The following is a 22,778-nucleotide window of genomic DNA, read 5'->3' as shown; positions in this document are numbered from 1 at the left end:
CAGCAATGTATTTTTTACACTCAGACATATGGCTAGAGAGGGCCAAAACGTGCCTCATCGAAATAACGGTTTTAGACCCTAGGTTTCTTTGGATCAAATCCGTTTCAGGACATGTGGAGTCTATCTAGCGATGTCCGTCCGTCTGTTTAGCGAACTGGGTACATCGTTATATTATTATCAAACATAGAACGTGTTCGGAGATGCGCAGCATCGGTCCACTCCTTCTGCTACCTCTCCCACAAATTGTTGAAATTTTCAAAAAAAAAAAAAAAAAAAAAAAAAACACAATATTTTACTGCACAGAAAAAAGGATTGACCGATTTTCCTCTATCTTTGCTATCCCTAAAATTTGTATCACATCTCAATATTTCTATCAGCACAAGATCTATTAGAAAGATGATAGAGATCGGATCATTGCTTTTGGTAACTCTCCCACAAAGATTCAAAGTTTTGAATAACCAAAACGATTATAAAATCCGAAATAAGCATCTAATCCTTTTTATATTTCACACTTCTCATTATATCAACTAACACAAAATCTGCTCTGAAGATGGGATATATCGGTCCACTCCTTCTGATAGCTACACCAAAAAAGGTCGAGAGTTAAAAAAAAACTTCAACGCCCATACAGACATTTCACACATACAAACATTTTTGCTAACACAAGATCTCTTGTGAAGATGATATATATCTGCGAACCCCTTCTGGTACCTCACCCACAAAGGGATTCTTTACAACTTGCAATTTCTCCTAACATGAAACCTGAAATGAATATGGAATTTATGATTTCGCATAGAATATAAATGTTCGATCTTCTTGTAATTTTGCCCATGCCAATGTTTTTATCTTTCTTAGATGATGTGTGAAAATTGAAATTGAAATTGAAAATTGAATGCGATCCACTATATCTGGTACCTCAGGCACATATCAGCATTATATAAAAATTATGTCATATAAAGTATAGGAAATAGTCGATATAGTCCAAACCTGGCTCGTCGCAATATTTAGATCACATTTATTGACAATATTGGCCAATTCCTTCGGAACCTACTCCATAGAGGGTCAATTTCAATAATCATAACAGAAGTCAAAAAATATATAGATAATCGAACATTTGCTGAGGCTATATATCTGTCGAAAAACCCGTCTGATATTATTTTACTTTTTTTTGCAGAAATGTGCCTTGAGATTTTACAAAATTTTGAATAAAATTAATTTGATTTGTCCCATTTCAATCATGTCGTCCAATAGATGGCTCTATAAACAAGTCTTTACCAGTGCTACCAATCATTTGTGAAATTACGATTTTAGAGCATACCTTAAGGCGTAAATAAAAAGTCACTCCAATTGATATTTCTCAACAACGTAATTTTATTAAATTACAATATTAAGTCGGATATAATTTATTTAATTTTTACAATGAACATGGAATTTATTTCATATTTTAAATAAAAATAAAAAAATGTGTGCATGGTTTATTTATTCCCAGTTGCAATTTCTGCAGCAGGCCGTTGTTAGGCGGTAGGTTTCTTCCCGTTAATATTACATCTGTGTGAAGTATTTCTAACCTGAAAAAAAGAAGGAAATAAATTAAAATCAAGATGACTTTATTACGAAATGAACTTGTATATAATTAGATTTCAGAGGAAGTGATCGCTTCATCATAAACTCATCAAAAGCTAAAGCATTCCATCCATCAAATTGTCCATCACTCAATTCTTTTGTTCTCCTCACATAATGGGATGCAGTAACGGTATTGCCTATTCAAAATTCTGACACTGCTGTCCTTTTTTTGCAAAAACAAAAAATATCAATAACAAGAGTAATCCTCTCATAAATCATACTCACAAACATTGACTAAAGTCTCCTAAGAGTAACATATTTTCTACTTTAGTCTATAAAACCTTTTGTTGGGCTTGCAAACATTTAAAGTCTATAATTTTATGTTTGGTCATACCAATACACACACTGAGTCTCAAATCCTCATTTCCATAGCATTTTGTTTTACCAGTTAAGCCTAAAATAACAATAAACACTTGAAAAGCCATTTATTCAATGAAATCATTGGGAGAGCAGAGAGGAAAAGTGGCAATAGGAAAGAGCCTACATTCTAACTGGTCCCCGTTATTGTTGTTGTTTGTATTGTAGTCATTCATTCGTCCAAAACAAAAGTCACATAAAGCAAACTAATGCAAATTTCTCACTTGGGAATTATAAATATTTATGAATCTATTTAAGAGTCGAACATGGACCAGGAAACTGCTACTTCACTCCTTTCCTCCATGGAAGTGTTTATTGGTGTGTTTATATGTGTGTGTGTGACCCATACTCATCTTAATTTATGCTGCTTTCCAAATATTGTTATTGAATTCTAAAGTCAAATATTTCGACAGACAAAATTCGCTCTCTCTCTCTCTCTTTCTCTCTCCATCTCTCACATGAATAGTTATGCTAATGGGAAATTATGATGCTTTTATAAACATTCGACTAACGAAAAATGGGTTCAGGTCAGAGGGAAAATTTGTATATTTTTGAATTGTTATGAAAGGCAATGTAGAGAAGGAGAAGAAGTAGAAAAAGAAAAAGAAGACATAAGGGAACATATGATAAAGTGCTTCTGGCTGTGGCAAATAATACTGTAATCGTTATAAACGTATTATTTTTGCATATTTTTCTGTTTGAATGTGGTTGTGGTTGTTGTTGTTACTGTTTTTGTTGTTCTTGCCATCTAGTATTCGCATATTATTTTCCATAGTCTTCTCAAGAAGTCTAACAAAACAAATGGATACCATGGCCATTGTGTGTAAATACAACACTGTGGCATATCAGTCACAGGCGACAGTATTTGCAACGATTAGAAGGGAAATATTTTTTAATAGGATAGTTGCGGACGAGCTCGGAACCATTTCGTACCAGCAAAGGGTTTCGAAGCAACTTTTAAAGATCTTATCTTAATTAATTAAAATAGTAAAGTAATTAATAACTGACTGACTTAACGATTCCTCAACGCCCAGGCGAAGTGGCTAAATCTTGAAACCTTGGGTGAGGGTCACTCTTGGTCCGAAGGGGTCAGATAAGGCTGGGTGTTTGGAAATTCATACTAGAACGGTACGAAACATTTTAAAAGGTACTAAATATGGTACCATTTGTGCTTAAGGAAGAAGTAAAGCTAGAACTCATAAATGTGAAATTAAGGACAGCGAGGAAGTACACGATATATATACCAAAGGGTTGTTGGAAATTCGAAATTTAAATTTAGAAAATGTTACTAAACTTCTAAAATGGTACCTTTTGGTATTATATGAACCAAACTCGAAATTTGGTATGAAAATCAAGATTGGAAAGTAAGTTATTACAGGGTGATATGAAAAAATTGCAAACAAATTCAGACTGTTGTCATTTATAAGCCACTCGTCCGACAACTGTTAAAATTATTCCACGGATAGCTCATTATATGGTTTACAAACGTACAAAAGCATATTGGTGAGAATTTTTCAGAAAAAAAGTTATTCGTGATGGAACTCAAACGGGATATTGTGATTTCTTTATATTTGGCTGGAAAACCTTGAGTGGCTTTCGTTACATAACTCCAGCATTTAAATGTGAATAAATCTTTTGTATCTCGTACCACCGCTCGTTACCGCGATACTGGTAGCGTAGCCCGAGGTCAAGGAAGTGGACGGAAGAACCAGCAACATCAGCAGCAACGGTTCGAAAAGTAAAGTAGCGACTTGATCGAAAACCGCGTCGCAGTGGTCGAAAAATGTCTCGTGAACATTATATGGTTCGAAAAGTAAAGTAGCGACTTGATCGAAAACCGCGTCGCAGTGGTCGAAAAATGTCTCGTGAACATATCGCAATATTCCATTCGCCAAATATTGAAAAATGAGCTCGGGGTAAAGCCATTGAAATTGCAAAAAGTGCAAGAACTTACAACGCAGCAGAAAAAAAGTAGACACAAAAGAGCTAAAGAGTTGCTTCGCTTGGCCGAAAGTGGTGAACTGCCGAATTTGGTTTTCTTCGATGAAAAAACATTCGTTGTCCTGCAGTTTGTAAACAAACAAAATAATCGTGTCTACTTGCCAAAGAGGTCAGCTGAAAATGTCCACCTTCGGTTGGCCACCAGAAATCAAGCACTGACCATGATGATGCTGTGGGCCGCCATAACAGCCGATGGTCGCTCTCCGCTCGTATTAATCGACCGTGGCCTCAGAATATTATCGTGAAAATATTCTGGAGGGTGTATCAAAGCCTTGGGCACGCAAACATTTTGGTCGCAGATATTGGACGTTCCAACAGGACTCAGCACCATCGCACTCAGCACGCGCCATCTAAGAATGGTTACAAAATGAGGTTCCTCGCCTAATTTCTAGCGCACAATGGCCACAAAAATCTCCGGATACCAATCCGTTGGACTATTGTGTCTGGAGTATTTTGGAAAGCAAGGTTCGCACTAAAAAATACCAAAGTGTCGATCACCTAAAATACCGCACAGCAACATTCGGGCCGTCACACGCTGCCCGAATTGAAGCCGTATGGCCGTTTGAAGGCCATAATTCGTGCCAAAGTTGGCCAATTCGGCCAAATCTAAACTTATTCTAAAATTTGATTGATTTCCGATATTTTTTATTTTCATTCAATAAAATAAAAAAAATGTAAAAATTTTGCGTTTGACTTTGTTGCAGTTTTTTTAATTCGCCCTGTATACCATCTCTAGTCATATGGCATCCAACTCTCTTCAAATTCCAAACATCCAAATATTTTTGCTAACGCAGTATCTGTTGTGAAGATGATTATATATATCTGCGAACCACTTCTGGTACCTAACCCACAAAGAGTCACAATTTTCAATACTTTTATCTGTCATAACTTGCGAAACAAATCAGCGATTCTTTACAACTTACTATATCAGCCAGAAATCTGATAGAAATATGTGATTTATCGAAATTTATGATTCGCATAATATTGGATATAAATTTTCAATTTCCTTAGAATTTCGCACATTCCAATATTTTTATCTGTATTGAATGAAGTATGAAAATGGAATACTTTGGTCCGCAATATCTGTTACCTCACGCAAATTTCCATATTTTCCAAAAAATTTGTAAGAAAGTAGTCGATATAGTCCAAATCTAGGACGTTTTAATATTCATATCAGTCTTAGGTCAGACACGAATTGGTCAATATTGGCCAACTGCTTCGGAACCTACCCCATAAAGGGTCAACAGTTCGAATAATCATAACTCAAGGCTAGGGGTATATATCTGTCGGCAAAACCGACTGATACTATTTTACTTGTTGTATTTAATGGTGTTATAATCTTTCCATCAGATACTGTAAATTTCAACACGAGTTTGTGTTGAGAGCATTGTTTCCATATTTTATTTTTCGTTTGGGAAATTGTAATACTAAACGCCCTTGCCTCAGTCTCGTATAAGTGTGTAGCCTCACACTCCATGCGACGTGCAAGTCCCACACTCAGCTCAAGCTATGTGCATGGTAGGAGTGGTGATAAAATTTCATTATTTGAATTTATGCAAAAGTATTTCTTTATAAATCATATAATTTTGAAGTTATTTGTCAGGAAAAGTAATAACACTCTCCTTCAATTCTCGCATCCATGGGAGGAGCCACAAGACAAACAAATTTACTTCCAAATCTACATTTGTGTTTGCATTGTTTTATTGCCACATAAGACCTCGAGAGCTGGATGATATGCACAAACACATAGACGCACACACACACACACGCACACTACCAACAACCAATCCATGGTGTAAAATCAACAAAAACTTTTGTTTCAACTACCATTTTAACCGACGAACCAATTCATCACTTGACACTGAAGTAGCAGCACGTCCTGTCCTGACCTGACCCTTTCATCTCCTCCTTCGTAATACGTTTTCTCACGCAACCGGCAAAACCGGAGCAAACCAAGTGTTGATGTTATAATAAATTGTTGTTATTAAACTGGCAGGAGCGATGCCAATGGCCTTAAGCTACACACACACACAGAGACACATCCCTGCTGTTTGAAGTGAAGAAGGTGTAAGAGAGCGGAACCTATCTGCAAAAGTTATTACAAAAGTGAATGAATGAATGATTTGTGCATTCAATGATTTTTGTGTCGATGTGTGTGTGCGAGCTTTAGTTTGCTTACGAGTTTGTGTGTGTGTTGGCTTAAGACTTAAACCAAATCGTAACTTTTTCAATATTTACTTTACTTAATGTTGCATATTTATGTGGATTTATGGCTTGAGATGCGAGGGGCTTATAGGAAATTTAGGAATTTAAATTTTAGATGACCTTCAGAAAAAATTCTTTGGAAGACTTTGAGAATAAGGTCCGATAAAATATATTTCGATTTACTGTTATTTTCTTGAGATTTTCGAAAGCTTATTACTCCGAAGTTATTCTAAAATTGGATATCCTCAAAATATCTTATATTAAAGAAGAATTTGTATTAAATTATATTCTATTTGTGGGATACCTCCAGAAGCTGTTCTATCTGTAAGAGACTTATAGAAGGTCTTTAATCTATAGAATTACGTCAAAAGGTATTTTTTGGATACCTTTAGATATTCTTTTATCTTTAGAAGTTCTATAGAAGATCGTGTGTTTAAAAGATTGATAAACTCAAGGATACCCTTATATGCGTTTCTATTGATGAAAGCTCTCTTAAAGTCTTTGTTACGAAACTTGTTTCTATCCATAAGAGACCCTAAGAGGGTCTATATCCTATTGTATACATTAAAAAGCTCTTATGTTTATAAGAAACTTTTAGAAAATATCGGACCCTTAATGGATTTGTTGAAGGTACTTTACTAATAGGAATCCTCAGAAGGTTGTCTCTCTTTAGGTAACCTAAAAAAAGGTACACTACCAATGGACGTGACAAAGAAGATCCTCGGAAAAAATTTTATCCGTAAAACAAATTGGTAGAATTTTTGTTTTAATGGAGATGTTTCGAATGTTTTATATAGATAGAAGACCGTAATACGAGTTTTTATCTGTAGGAGACATTTAGAAGAATGTGTATTTATAAAAACCTTTAGACAGGGACGTACGCGGGGTAAGGACCCTGGAGGTTCGGCTCTCTCCAAAATAACTACTTTTTCCATTTTCTGTATATTTTTAAATGCAATACCTCAACATACCCATAGAAACACTTCTTTTTTAAAAGTGGCCTTTAGATGACCTTTTAATTAGGACAACTTTAAACTGTCTTTCGAAACCATTTCCGGGAGGGCAGAAAATGGTAAAAAAATTAAATTTTCCATACAAAAGTAAAAAACGGCTGAACAGTAATCATGTCTCAACGGTGTACGGAAAACATTTGCGTGTACTGAATTTGATCAATGTGGTATAAAATTGTACTAGATTTGCATAGAGTCTAAGAAGTGAAGTAGAATTATGAAATTCGATATTAAAAAACAGTAAAGACACAACTTTGCTAATTTAGTAGAGCTGCGCATAACAATTAAACGTTTTTATGGGAGAATTCAATCGTACACGTTATGATTATAATTATAATTTAAAGTTCAAAAGACTAAATATGCCGAAACATTTGTATCTTTTAAATTTGATGTATATGGGAGCTATATCCAAATCTGAACCGATCTCGATAAAATTTAGCAAATGTATTTCTGAGCTGTATTTGATATATTTCCCCAAATATTGTTGTTACAGAGCGCATATTACGGCTGCGGAGGAAAAAAATAACAAATCGGATGAACAATATATATGGGAGCATGGCTTATTTTCAGGTCCCATCTGATCGTACGTGCAAAATTCCATACTATTCGGACTGATATTATACGTTTGGTGCACAATAAAAGGCAAATCGGACGAAGATATACACTGGTGGCCAAAACTAAAGCAACTGAAATTACAAGGAGAATGAATGCCCTGTAACGTTTTCAAAAATTAAGAAAATGAGAAAGTTTTTCTTGTTTTAAATTAGGTACTTTAGTCACTTTTTAAAAACCTAAAACATAAAACCAAAATTCATTTTTATATAAAAAATTATGTTTGGTAAAGTCAATTAACCCGATTTTGGCTTGGACAAAACAAAAGCAACTCTGTTGTACATTCATATAACCGCTGCAATTTCAGTGGTTTTTACTGTGATATTTATCGCTTTTTGCTTCCTTCGACAATTTCGCTTGTCATAAATCCTTTTTGAGAAGTTTTTTACAACAGTATGTGTTTTTCTTTTCGTTTTTTAAGTACTGCCAAAAAAAATTTAAAATGGCTAGAAGCAAATACTGTACCTGAATAAAACAGCAAATTATCAGTGATTATCAAAACAACATATCACAGAAAATGATTTCCGAGAAATATTTCATAAATATTTATGTGATTTCATAATTATGTCTGTGCACTAAGTCGGTTTTTTGAAACTGGATCAGTAGTAACAGTCCATAACGGATGAAGGCCGTGAAGAACTTCAGCCCATACTGATCCACAAATTGTGAGAGAAATAAAAAACAACTATTTAAGAGTTCAACAGGATTGGTGAGAGAGCAATCATTGGATATAAGCTCGAGATCAGTGCGTAGACGAGTAGTGGCAGCTGGTCTGCGTGCCCGTAAGACATCAAAAAACCATTTATATCTGAAAAAATCAAAAAGGCTTTCGGAAACGATAATATTAAGTGGAATCAAGCTCAATGGAAAAAACATTATTTCTGGGATGAGTCTACGTTTAATATTAAAGGCTCAGACGTGAAAAATTTTACAATGAGAAGACCAAAAAATGAAGGACTCAAGCCGCAGTGTTGCAAAGGTACAGTGAAGCATGGGGGAGGGTCAAAAATGGCGTGGCGCTATTTTTCTTTCTATGGACTTGGGTCTATCCATAAAATAAAGGAAGTTGTGGATCCGTTTGTTTACAAAGATGTGTTGGACATCACGTTGTTCCCTTACGCTGAGTAAAATATTGGGCTGATTTGTGTGTTTCAGCATGACAATGATCCCAAACTTGTATCAAAACTTGTCAAATATTGGTTGCGAGAGTCAAAAATTCATGTTTTGTTATGACCGGCACAATCACCTGACCTAAACTCCTTAGAAAGCCTTTGGAGAATCGTAGATAGGAAGATCAAGAGAGATTCGGAAATAAATAAGCACAACATTTTCTAAAGAATTCGGGGTGCCTGGGAAAGCACACCCAAGGATCAAATTGAGCGTGTTATAGATTCAATGCCTCGTAGGTGTGCAGCTGCTATCAAAAATACTGGTTATGCTATCGACTACTAGCCAAACTTTAATTATTTTAAAATAAAAAATCAAAAGTTGCTTTAGTTTTGACCAAGCAAAAATTGGATCATTTTAGTTTTCCACATATTATTTTTCGTTCAAACTTATTTTTGTATTTTTATTTTTAGTTTCTTGAAAGTGAATTAAACCCCTCATTTAAAACTGGATTAATTACGATTTGTTTATTTTTGTAAAAGTTACAGGACATTTATTGTCTTTGCGATTTAAGTTGCTTTAGTTTTGGCCACCAGTGTATATGGGAGCTATATCTAAATTTTGACCGGTTATCACCAATTTCAATAGGGTTCGTACTTGGGCCAAACAAATGACTTGTGCAAAATCTCATCTGGATAGGGCAATAAATGCGAACTGTACATTGTTTACTAAAATACATTGACAGACGGACGGACGGACATGCATAAATCGACTCAGAATATGATTCTATGCAGATCATAAAAAGGGATCTCGTTTCCTTTTGCCTGTTACAAACAAATGCACAAAGACATAATACCCTGACCACTTTGTGGTGTAGGGTATAAAAATCATAAGTGAGAAATGTTTAGTTAAGGAAGTGGACTTGCAGGAATTGCACGAAAAGTACCAAATGATAGAAAGCTTGACATAGAGTACAGGAATCACTGTTAGTGTGTAGCTCTTAGGATGAGGAGTTAGATTTGGAAATGTGTAGCATAATGTATATGAAAAGTACTAAGTGGTATTAAATTTGGCATATAGTGTTGGAAAAGAGCTAGAACTGCGATTTGAAAATAAGTTAAATATAGTGTACGTAGAATACTAATTTGTACTAAATTTGGTATAAAGTGTATAATTAAATATAGAATTGTGAATATTGGCATTTGGATTACTGTGAGTGTTTAGCGTTTACATAGGGAGATGGGTTTGTACGAGGAGTGCGAAAGTAAAATATGGTACTCAATTTGGCATAGAGTCTAGAAATAGAGCTGATTTTTGGAGTGTGTAGTGAGATACCGACAGGAATGTTGGAAAGGCTATGCCAAATTTGAACTAAGTCGATGGACCATTTAAGGCACAGTCGCGATCCATATTTTCATAAAATAATATTCAAACATTAAATTACATGGTCCTAACTATCAATGCAAATTTAAATTTCATGCCAATTTTTGAATCATACGTGTTCTTTTTTAAAAATCACTCTTTTATATAGTCTACGAAAAGTCTGGATGGGACAATTTGCATAGAACGATTATTTGGGAAATATCATGGAAAAATTACTAAACTAAGGCGAAGAGTTTTACCACGGATAACTTGCGACAGAGGAGGGAAATAACTCTTTTAATGCAGGCTTTGTCATTTTTATATTTGGCTGAGTTTCCATTGACCAGTTACGAAGTAGCGGGCACTTGTTAGGAACAGTTCTTTAAAAAAATATTTTATTGGATACATCTGTAGTTCATTTTCTGATGGAGAATCTCAGGAGGTCTTCAATATATAGGAAACTTTAAGCAAGTTGAACATGTCAAAATGTCGAACATTTGGAAAGGAGTAACACAGACAATTGTTTAAATAAATCCAAGCTAATAATGGCCACGGCTTAAAAACTCTAACCAGCTTCTAGTATTATCCATGTATAATCCCCGGCTTGGTCATAGTTAGTTGACTGCTATTATGCTTTCTCTTACTTCCATTATTATTTTTTGGTTTTTATTCTTGAAAAAAAAAAAAGAAAAATATTCAGCGACCAGAGAACAAACAAACATGTTAACCCTCAAACGAGAAACATTTTTTACCACACATTCTTATATTTTAATAAATTTGGTTTAAAATGGGTCCAAAAACAAGTAAAAAAGTATCAGTCGGTTTTGCCAACAGATTTATACCTTCAGTCTATTTCAGTTTATTACAGTATATTTTGACTTGGGTTGTGATTGTACACGCTTTTGGAGGTGCCGAAGGTGTTAGCTAATGGCACCAGATTTTGTGTATTTTATGAAAGATATAATTACTCAAAATTTTGACCCTTTGTGGGGGTCTTGCCAGAACGAGTGGTATTCCATCTTCACACCAGATGTTGTTTTAGTAAAAATATTGGAATATGTGAAATATTAAGAGATTCGGATGCTCAATTCGCACTTCATGAGCTTCATGACTATTTAAAATTTGGACCCCTTTTGCGGGCGGGTACCCGAAGGAGTGAACCGATATACCCCATCGTCACATCAGATCTTGAGTTAACAAAAATATTAGGATCTGTGAAATTTGAAGAGAATCGGACACTTATTTCACATTTTATAAGAGTTATAAGTGTTCCAAATTTTGACCCTTTGGGGGGAAGTTACCAGAAGGTGTGCTTCTAAATATTCCCTCTTCGCACCAGATCTTGTTTCAGCAAAAGATATTGGAATAAGAATAATATCAAGAGAATCGGATTTGGCCTTAATTCGCATTTCATGAAAGTTTTATGAGCTTCATGACTGTTCAAAATATTGACGGTGGGGACGTACTTGATGGAGAGGACCGATATTGTATATTCTCGACAAAAATATTGGGATTTGTAAGGTTTGCACAAAATCAAATGATCCTTTCTTGTTTCAAAAGATAAATTATTTTTTTTTTTTTTTTGAAAATTTTGACCTAATGTGGAGGAGGTACTAGAAGAAGTAGACCAATATTGCCCATCTCCGAACTCGATCTAAGTTTGATAATGATATTACGATATGTTGACAGTATTACCGTGTTGCCATTACCTTTCTACTTATTCAGTTGAGTTGTAACAACATTGATGTAATCCTCTCCTCTCCTCCCCCACCCACCACTTGCCTCCCTGATGTCCTCAGCATTTGTTGACTAACGTTGTTTTTTACTTTCAAATTTCATTCTCTCTTCCACATTTTACCAACCCATGTTTACATTCGTTTCTATTCTATTATAAAACTCAGTACATTGAGGTTGTTATGTTAAGGTCTTTGGTCCATATTGTCCTGCAGTGCTAATCGTGATGAGGCTGCTGCCAGAGGGAGAGAGAGAGGGGCGGGTGGTTGGTGCTCTCCAGATGTAACAATTTTGCCATAGTCTGGTTGCAGCAATATGAATACTTTCCTCAACATGCCATGGCATAATGTGAAAGTGAAAACAGTTCTGGATAAATAGAATAAAAGGAAGGTGAAGAGGATGAGGAGGGTGCAATGGATAATGAATATAAAATAAACATTGGAAAATGTTTAATTTCCTGTGGAGGACTCCAGCTCCCTCTCTCACTCTCTGTCTCTCTTTCTCCCACAAGTGATTGTTTAGTGTTTATGTTCTGCATACCTCTGCAACCAAAAACGGTATTTTTCTATATAAACTAACAATTACCATGGAATGTGTGGACGTGTAGAGCTATGCATGTATGTGCTTCCCCCCGTAAAGTCTGCATCCTAAAGAGCGCATTATAATGTTTATACATTTTTTTTTGTTGTTGTTACTGTTGTTATTGTCTACAAATAACTTGTTATGGCCAAAAGCAGTTTGTTGTTCCTGGCAGCAATCAGGAATGAGAGTTGCAAGGAGGCACGTTGTCGTCCATTTAGTACACTATCATATTTTCCCCTCTCTCTTCCTCTCCCCTCTCTTGTACTTAATTTAAAAGCTATATTTTACTTCGTCCCCCACCTCTACTACCATTGAACGGAGCATGGGCATCATGAAAATTATTATGTTACGAGTACAACGACTCGTAACGACTATCCACTGTTAAATTGTCTGTGGCATAACAACATGTAAATATTTTCATTGGTAATTTTTCCATTTTTCCTCATTTTCCTGGTGTTTACGAAATGCCCCGGAATGCAGGCAGGCTGAGATATTATTGTTTCAATGTACCCTCTAACAGGAGAACAATTCAATTTAGTGGCAAGGGTATGAGGGTGAGACGGGGCGGGAATTTGAATTAAATTTGGAAGTGTTTTAATTTTAAGGAAAACTGTTTGCTTTTTGAGCGTTTTGTTTTTCAGAATCTTGAACCGTATGTGGGGGAAGTACTAGAAGGAATGGTCTGAACTCCACCATCTTTATAACAGATCTTGTGCTTATAAAATATTGAGAAGTGCCAAGTCTGAATGGAAACGGATGTTATTTCGTTATTTCGTGTTTTATGAGCTTCATGGATATTAAAATCTTGACCCTTTAGGAGGAGGTACCAGATGGAGTGGACCGATATATTCCATCTTCACACCAGAGTTTGGCTTAATAAAAATATTGTGATGTGTCTAATTTGAAGACAATCGAACTCTAACATCACATTTTATTAAAGTGATATTTATTTAAAATGTTGACCCTTTGTGGTGGAGGTACTTGATGTAGATATTGCGCATTTTCGCAATTGACGTACCACTAATGCAAATATTTGGATATTTTTCTCTTCTTGTGCAGCAAAATATTTTTTTTTTTTTGAAAATTTCGACCTTTATATGGGGATGGCTGGAAATGTCCTGAAAGGGATTTGGTCCAAAGAGAACTAGGGTCTAAAACCAATATTTTAGTGAGGCACATTTTGGCCATATCAAATAATATATACCCTCTCTAGCTATATGACTGACGGTATAAATAAATCTAGGGTTTTCTTCAAGACTTTTATAGAAAGAGTACAATTTGCAGGTCTTTTGTAGATCGAAGAGCTAACACATTTTACAGATCTTCCAAAGAAGAGTTCCTACCGGTCTTATTTAAGACTTCTAAAGGGGACGACCTCCCACAGAGCCACTATAGACAGAAAAAGCAGTAAAGGGCGAAACCTTGTCAAGTCAAGTCATTTGAAGAAAGAACATTCTTTACATTTCTTTTTTAGATGAAATATATTCCTCATGGATCCCATTGTTTTTTTTTTTTTTTAACAAGCCCTAATAATTTAATAGATTGTCTAACACGAATTCACATTTTTAAGAAAATAGACATTAAGAAAAAAAAAAAAAACGGAGGAGGACTATTGGTAGTTTCAAAGACAATTTTTGAAAAACTCTATATAAAGAAGTAAAACGAAATTGACTTTGAAACTAGTCCTCCAGAAATTGTTTTTTAAGTTTGTTATTAAAACGCAGAAGGACTCCAAAAGTAATGGGTAAAATTCATGATTTAAGCTCTTACAATTCTCCCATAATCGTCTTAAAAAGTCAGCGATATAGACCTTCAGAAACTCTCAAATTTTCCTTTAAAATGGAAAAAAATTAAGAATATCGAAAAATCGTATTTAAAACCGTATTTTAAAATCAGATTGCAAATTTCATAGTTCACTAAAAATTGCCTTGGAAAATTGACGATTGCACATCTGATAGTCTCTAAAAAGGCAACTTGTAAAAATCAAGATTGTGAATCTAAATGTCCTGCAACAAATCCACGATTACAACTGTGATTTAAAAATTATTTTCTAACATTCGGAGTTTCAAGCCCACGACTGATGCCCTGATTATCCTACAAAAATATTCTTCAAAAACCCACGATTATGTTCCTGAAAATCTTTCAAAAAGCCCTAATTGTCCCTAATTTTTTTTTTCAAAATTTGTTTAAAAACGATTAAAACCTGCTTATCCTCCAAAAAAATTCTTTAAAAATCCACGATTAAACTCCTGGTTATCCTTTTAAAAGTTTTCTTAAAAATCCACGAATCCACTAAAGCCGTGATTATCCTTCAAAACAGTTTCTTTGAAAATTCAATATTGAAGCACCGATTATCTTTCAAACAGCTTCTTTAAAAATCCTGCACTGATGTCCTGAATATATTTCAATTAGTTTCTCTAAAAATCTACGATTAAAGCTCTGATTATCCTTCAAAAAGTTTCTTTGAAAATCCATGATTAAAGCCCTGATTATCCTACAAAAATATTTTTCAAAAATCCACAACTAAAATCCTGTTAATCCTTCAAAAAGTTTGTTTAAAAATCCTAGACCAATGCCATGATTATCCTTCAAAAAGTTTATTTAAAAATTAACGACTGATGCTCTATTATCCTTAAAAAAGTTATTGATTATCTATCAAAAAGTTTCTTTAAAAATCCACGATTAAAGCCCTCAGTATCCCCCAAAAACTTTTTATACCCTACAACACTATGTGTTGGGGGTATTATAAGTTTGATTGGGCCAGAATTTATGTAACACCTCGAAATATTGGTTTCCCATATAGGAAAGTATATATGGATCTTCCTAGCTCGCCGAGCTGAGTCGATCTAGCTATGTATGTCCGTCCGTCCGTCTGTCCGTCTGTCCGTCTGTCCGTCTGTCCATGTTAATTTGTAATCACTCTACAGGTCGCAATTATGGCCCGATCTTCACGAAATTTAAAATGTAGGTGGGGTTAAGGTCAGAATAGAACCCTATTTCTTTGGGAGATGATCGCCAAATGTTTAGGGGTTGAAATGGACCAAATACTGGAAAAATGTCGGATTTTGAAGTAGCTATACAGGTCGCAATTATAGACCAATCGACGCGGAATTTCGCATGTAGCTAGAGTTTAGGGCGGGGAAGAAGCCTACCAATTTGGGTGGTCATCGGATAATATTTAGCGGCTAAAATAGACATATCTTTTTTGTTGAAAAAAATCAAAATTTTTCATTAAACCGCGAATATTTTAAATCCCGGCGAAATCACAAAGCCATGACAAGGTTACTTCTGACCTTTACATTGATGTTAACATCCAACAAATCGGAAATATAAAATCAAAATTTTTCATTAAACCGCGAATATTTTAAATCCCGGCGAAATCACAAAGCCATGACAAGGTTACTTCTGACCTTTACATTGATGTTAACATCCAACAAATCGGATATATAGCAAAATATGTGCGATATATATGTCTATCAAAGAAGATATGCTTGAAAGATCTCTTATATGTCGAGAACGGCTGAACTGATTTCGACAGTTCTCATTAATTCAGAATGGCCTCTTGGCAGAAAAGAAAAAACGCCTAAAAAATCGCATAAAAATATATTTCTAAAGATGAAAATATTGATTTTGTAAATTTTCTCATATTTTTTCAATTTTGTCATATTTTTGGCATATTTTCATTTTGAATTAAACATTTGGTAATATTTCTACAGCTAACAAAACTAAGTAGTTAGGATATCAGGATATCATATACAGATCGCATTTATGGCCCGATCCTAACAAAATTTTGCATGGGGATCAGATGAGGGTAAGAATAGAAGCCTACTCTTTTTGGAGATGATCGCAAAATATTTAGGGGTTGAAATGGACCAAAAAACTGCAAAATTGTCAGCAGGTCGCAATTATCGCCCGAACCTCACGCACATTTGAATGGGGTTTACCGGACATTGCAAAAGTCAAGCAGTTTTGGATGGCCATCCAAAAATATTCAATGTATGAAATAGTTTGCCAACTTTTGTAGACAAAATACGAAAAAGTCCATTCCAGTGACTTTTTGGAGAATTCACAAATACAGGAAAGACGCACTTTTCGTTAACGCTGATTTCGTTGAAGAATATAGTCAAATGTCTGTATCTCATATAGATGCGTTTCAGTCAAAAACCAATAATAAATGTTCATAATTTACCACTTCTGAGAGATTATAGTTCTTTGGGAAATATTGGTTCCAGATCTAGGAAGACCATTTACGTGCAACATCTACCAATAAATTGGAAATGAGCAAATTAGTTAAAGTTGCTATTATTCGAAAATTAGAGAACAAAACCTGATGGTTTTCTTTTATTATTTGTCACAATATCTTGTGGAATTCTTTCGAGTATCTCGCCTATATAAACTGTATCGTTTATTATAGTGTTGTAGGGTATTCAACGGTCGGCCCCGCTCGACTGTAGCCTTTGCTTACTTGTTTAAATCAACGATTAAAGCCCTGGTTACCTTGCAAAAAATTTCTTTAGAAATCCTGGACTGACTGATCTTATTATCCTTCGAAAAGTTTCTTAAAAAAATCTACGACTGATGTTCTGATTATCCTCCGCGATTATAGCTGTATTTAAAATCTATATCTCAAGCCCTAATTATTCTACAACAATCCTTAAATTTTTTTTTAAAAATCCGCTGTGATGGTCCTATAAAAATGTTTTTTAAGCCCATGATCGAAGGCCTTCAAAAATATTCTCCATGATTATTCTTTAAATATTCTTTAAAATACACGATTTTCTATAGTCTTGACCATACTTAAAAAAAAATAATAATAAAAAAAAAATTAAATAAAATATTAAATAAATAAATTAAAAAAAATCAACAAAAGTGGTCCTAAAAAGTTCTTTATAAATCCACAGATAAAGCCCTGATCATCCTACAAAAATATTTTTTAAAAAAATCACGATTAATGATAGACTTTATTATCCTTAAGTACAAGGACTAGAGCTGTGATGGTCCTACAAAAATATTCTTTGAAAATCCACAAATAAAAGCAACAATTTTTAAAGATTGATTAAATCCCTGATTATTTTTTTAAATATTATTTAAAAATCCACTACTGATGCTATGATTATCCTTCAAAAAATTTCTTTGAAAATATTCTTCAAAAATCCAAAATTGATTATATTCCGGATTGGCCTTTAAAAAATCATTATTTTTTTAATTCACAACAAGAACTCTTATTATCCCCGAAAAAATTCAAGAGTTGAATTGTGATGGTCCTATAAAATATATTTTTTTGAACCCAAAATTGAATATGGATTAAGCTGTGATTATTTTTAATTTTTTTCTTTAAAAACAGCCGCATCAATCGTTGATTATTCTTCCAAAATTAATCATAGCAAAATTTGTGATAATAGCCAAGATATATCTACACAAATATTCTTTAAAAATCCACGATATATTATAGCGAGTATCCTTCAAAAAAAAAAAAAAAAAAAAAAAAAAACGACTGAAGCTGTCAGTAATGGTTCTAAAAATAGTGTTAAAATCACAGCTAAAGCCCTGGTCATGCTACAAAAATATTTTTTATTTAAAAAAAAAAAAAAAAAAAACGCAATCAAGATATTTGAGATATGGCCCATGTAAGGGTTATTCCTAATTCTAGGTGTTTTAAAGTCAGCTATATAATTTATAAAATCAAGATACCATTTAGATCTTCCTTCTAACAGATGATATTAATGCTGAACACATCGCATGTTTTTGTCGATTTTTAAAAATTCCCAAATATTTTTTTCTGATTGTGTATTTGTAAACAACATCCCGTCATTCCACTCCAATATCCAAAATACATTATCTATCTCACTTAAAGCATTCGCTGGCAATTGCAGGAGCTGCAGAAATAGCAGGCGCTTGGTACGGATGACTTAGGGCTAAATCCTTTCATCGTTTTAGAGTAAAACATATTTAATGGTGCAAAGCATAATGACCAAGCAAATGGGAGTGCCCAGCGCCAGTTAAAGCTTATTCGAGCACTGGTAGGATGAGGAGAATGGATTTTGTTCAAAAGCCATAATAGCAGATTTGTAACACAATTGAAATATTACCTCGCGGTGTAAAGATGCCAGCCAGCAATGGTTGAAAGGACGAACCAATGTTGGGGTAGCAAAAAAAAAAAAAAAAAAAAAAGAAAAACGACAATAAAATGGAAATGCTAAATACCATTAATTAAAAAACAGAAACAGTCATTGGAACCGGGAGCAAAATTCAAATGTTTATCTGCCGATAATTGGAATGGAAATCAGGGGTAAATTGGAAGTCAACAGAGAATCAATTGAAAGGGGTTCAATAGTAAAGATCAATTTTAAGGAAGGGCTTTTTTAATATTATTTTACTCGAAAAAAAGTCAGGGAATATATTTTAAGTAAAAAAAATCTGAGAGACAGGTCCCGAAATTCCTTCTAAAAAATGTGTATTATATGGATTCTAATCAGAAGAAAATATGTTACATAATCTTCTGTGAATAGGAGAGGCCTTGGAATACAGTTTGAAGAGGGCACTTTAGCACGATTTCTATATCCAAAAATATTTTTTGTAGCTCGAGTCAATCCTTTTTTTCTAAAAAAATCTTTTAAACTCCATGGTTATGACCATGATTATTCTTCAAGAAGGCACGCCTAAAAACCTGAGTGCCATTAAAAAGAGAACCTCTAAAAATCAACAATTGTAGCTTTGATTCACGAATAGAGCTGTGATGGTCGCATAAAAATATACTTTAAAAATCTACGATTGAAGCCTTGACTATCCTTCAAAAATGACATAAAAGTCGATATAACCAGATCGGTTCGGAGGTAAATGGGTGTATTGGTTTCGTAATAAATTGGGCCGTTGTCTGCTAGACGAATTACATGAAAAATCTACAGAGTGAGAATAAAAAACTGCAATCAACTTCAGACTGCTGTCATTTCTCAGCCACTCGTCCAATAGCTGTTAAAATTATTCCAGTGACAGCTCATTATATGGTTTACAAGCGTACAGAAGCATTTTGGAGAGAGTTTTCCAGAAAAAAAAGTTATTCGTGATGGAATTCCAGCGTGATAGTGTGATTTCTTTATATTTGGCTGGAAAATCACAAGTGGTAATCGTTAGAGCACGCAGCATTTAAATGTGAATAAATCTTTTGTATCTCGTACCATCACTAGTTACCGTGATACTGTTACTGGTAGCGTAGACCGACGTCAAGGGAGTGGAGGGAAGAAAGCAGCAACATCAGCAGAAATGGTTCGAAAAGTAAATAAGCGACTTGATCGAAACCCGCCTCGCAATGGCCGAAAAATGACTCGTGAGCTGAACATATCGCAATATTCTATGCTGCAAATATTGAAAAATTAGCTCGGGGTAAAGCCATTGGAATTCCAAAAAGTGCAAAAACTTACACCGCAGCTGAAAGAAAAGAGCTAAAGAGTTGCTTCGTTTGGCCGAAAGTTGTGAACTGTCGAATTTGGTTTCCTCCGATGAGAAAACATTCGTTGTCCAGCAGTTTGTAAACAAACAAAATGATCGTTTTTATTTGCAAATGGGGTCAGCTGAAAATGTGCACCTTCGGTTGGCCACTAGAACTCAAGCGCGGGCCATGGTGATGGCATGGGCCGCCATAACAGCCGATGCTCGCTCTCCGACCGTGACATCCGAATAAGTGCCGAATATTAACGTCAAAATATTCTGGAGGGTGTATTAAAGCCTTGAGCACGCAAACATTTTGGCCGCAGACTTTAGACATTCCAACAGGACTCAGCACCATCACACTCAGCACGCGCCACCCAAGAATGGTTACAAAATGAGGTGCCTCACTTCATTTCCAGCGCACAATGGCCACCAAAATCTACGGATACCAATCCGTTGGACTATTGTGTCTAGAGTATTTTGAAAAGCAAAGTTGTCACTAAAAAGTACCAAAGCGTCGATCACCTCAAGCAAGCGCCTCGCCGGAATGGGTCAAATTACAGCAGAGCAACATTCGGGCAGCGTGTGGCAGTTTCATTGGCCGTTTGAATGCCATAATTCGTGCCGAGGTGACCAAATGGAACAAATTTAAACATATTCTAAAATTTGATGCTATTTCCGACATTTTTAGCTTTCATTAAATAACATTAAAAAAATTGTAGAAATTATGGCGTTTGACTTTGTTTTGCAGTTTTTTTATCTCACCCTGTATATAAGTATTCCTATCGAATCTCTAGAAGAAGTAGTCCTTCTTTAAAATCCCATATATTTTCTTGATAGAATACTTCTTGGCTTGTCTTGTCTTCCATACATATTATGTTTGTATAAAATTTTCCCTGCATCTCGATATATCATTTTCCGCTTATCTCTTACTTTCACACACAGATATGTCCAATGGTTGTCAAACGATAAATAAGTCAACTTTTCAGAAATTTCCATTATCTCTCTGCAGGCTACTACACTTAACTTCAATATTGACTTAAGTCAATAACAAAATATATATTTACTCAGTAAAGAAGTAGAAGAAGATGATGATGATGATGACAGAGATAAGGACGTTTATGGTGTGTGGGTAAGTATGCACACAAGTCACACACACACGCACACACATACACACAATATATAAACGCAATTGTAATTGGCTTTGGGCTATGGACATATCCAACTAACCGGAAATGACATGAAAAGTGCACTTGAGTTAAGTTATACTCGTACTCTGCTCAACAAACGAACTCAACGACAATGAAGGGCAACTGGCAGCGAATGGGACGAACAAAAAAAAAGGAACCCTATACACAGCTATTCATGAAAGCGTTAACAGCCATTTAGCTATCAAGTCAAAAGTGTTGCGTAATATATAAACGAGTATCCTGCCAACTGTGTAGCATACCAGCATTCCCCTTTGGCATCTTTCCACCTTCTCCTCCTGCTCCTTGCCGAACATTCAATGTCAATCATTGTCATACTTAAACGTTTTAAAGTAGACTTCTCTATTTTTCCGTATCTTGGCCGGCGTTTATATTGCCGTACACAAAGGCAGGCAGTCAGAGGCGGACGGACATACCTTCACGTTTGGGTATTTCTCTGAAGGAAATGTTGTCATTGTACCTTCCTTGGTGTTGTGTTGATAGTTTGTCATCTCCGTTTTGGGTATCCTTTGGACAAACGCCATTCAGCCATCCTTCTCTTCTATTGCATCCTGTAACATTTATGCAAATATTATGGTTTGAAAAATGATATGAGATGGAATGAAGTTTGTCTTCCTATGAACCCAGCGAACATTTTCATAGGGAACTGTAAGAAAAGAAATAACAATAACTTAAAAAGCAGCAAGTTCGGCCGGGCCGAACTTTGAATACCCTCCACCATTTGGAACGTATTTGGAAATTTTCAAAAAATAAAATCCTTAAAACATTCTGTTAAAATTTTAAAAACACCGAATATAGCCGTTATATTGGGGTCTATACGACGTGGACCTACATAGGAAATAAAGGGTGAATAATGTAGCTAAAATCATCAAAATATCTTATATAGGGAGGTACCGTTGTATCGGAGCTGTGCGAAGACTTGGCCCAGCATAGACAATTTTCTGTCACGGCTATAGCATCGATTACTAACGTCAAATACGACATCTCAAACAATTTCGGTGGATATTGTACCTAAACTCGTCAAAATACCGAAAATAGGGAGGTACTGATATATTTGGGCCTATACGAAGACCTGGACCTGCATAGGCAAATTTCTGTCACAGACTGTAGTTCCCATTACGAACTCTAAATACGTAAATTAAAACAATTCCGGTGAATAATGACGCTAAAATCATCAAAATACCGAATTTTGGGAGGTACCGTTATATGGGGGCTATACGAAGACGTGGACCTGCACAGATAATTTTCTGTCATAGGCTGTAGTATCCATTGCGAATCTTAAGTACCAAATTTGAAACAAATCCGGTTGAATAATGCCGCTAAAATCATCAAAATACCGAATATAGGGAGGTACCGTTATATGGGAGCTATACGAAGACGTGGATTCTGCACCGACAATTTTTTTCCTTATGCTGTAGTAATCATTACGAACTTCAAATACCAAATTTAAAACAATTCCGGTGAATAATGTCGCAAAAATCATCACAATACCGAATATCGGGAGGTACCGTTATATGGGGGCTATACGAAGACGTGGACCTGCCCAGATAAC

At 35.1% G+C, this 22,778-nt stretch overlaps 1 long non-coding RNA gene across 1 annotated transcript; it reads right to left on the bottom strand.

Annotated features, from left to right (window-relative positions):
- Positions 1 to 1,347: 1,347 nt before the first annotated feature.
- On the bottom strand, positions 1,348 to 21,859 carry LOC131806608 (uncharacterized). The gene is made up of 2 exons (XR_009344110.1): positions 21,687 to 21,859; positions 1,348 to 1,568 (listed from the first exon to the last, which is right to left on the bottom strand). It is a non-coding gene; the product is annotated as an uncharacterized LOC131806608 (long non-coding RNA).
- Between the last annotated feature and the right edge of the window lie 919 nt (positions 21,860 to 22,778).

The sequence above is a fragment of the Musca domestica genome, unplaced genomic scaffold (assembly GCF_030504385.1).
Source record: "Musca domestica strain aabys unplaced genomic scaffold, Musca_domestica.polishedcontigs.V.1.1 8, whole genome shotgun sequence".
NCBI lineage: Eukaryota > Metazoa > Arthropoda > Insecta > Diptera > Muscidae > Musca > Musca domestica.
Note: the sequence above shows the minus strand (reverse complement) of the source record. Positions and strands in the feature narration are given on the sequence as shown.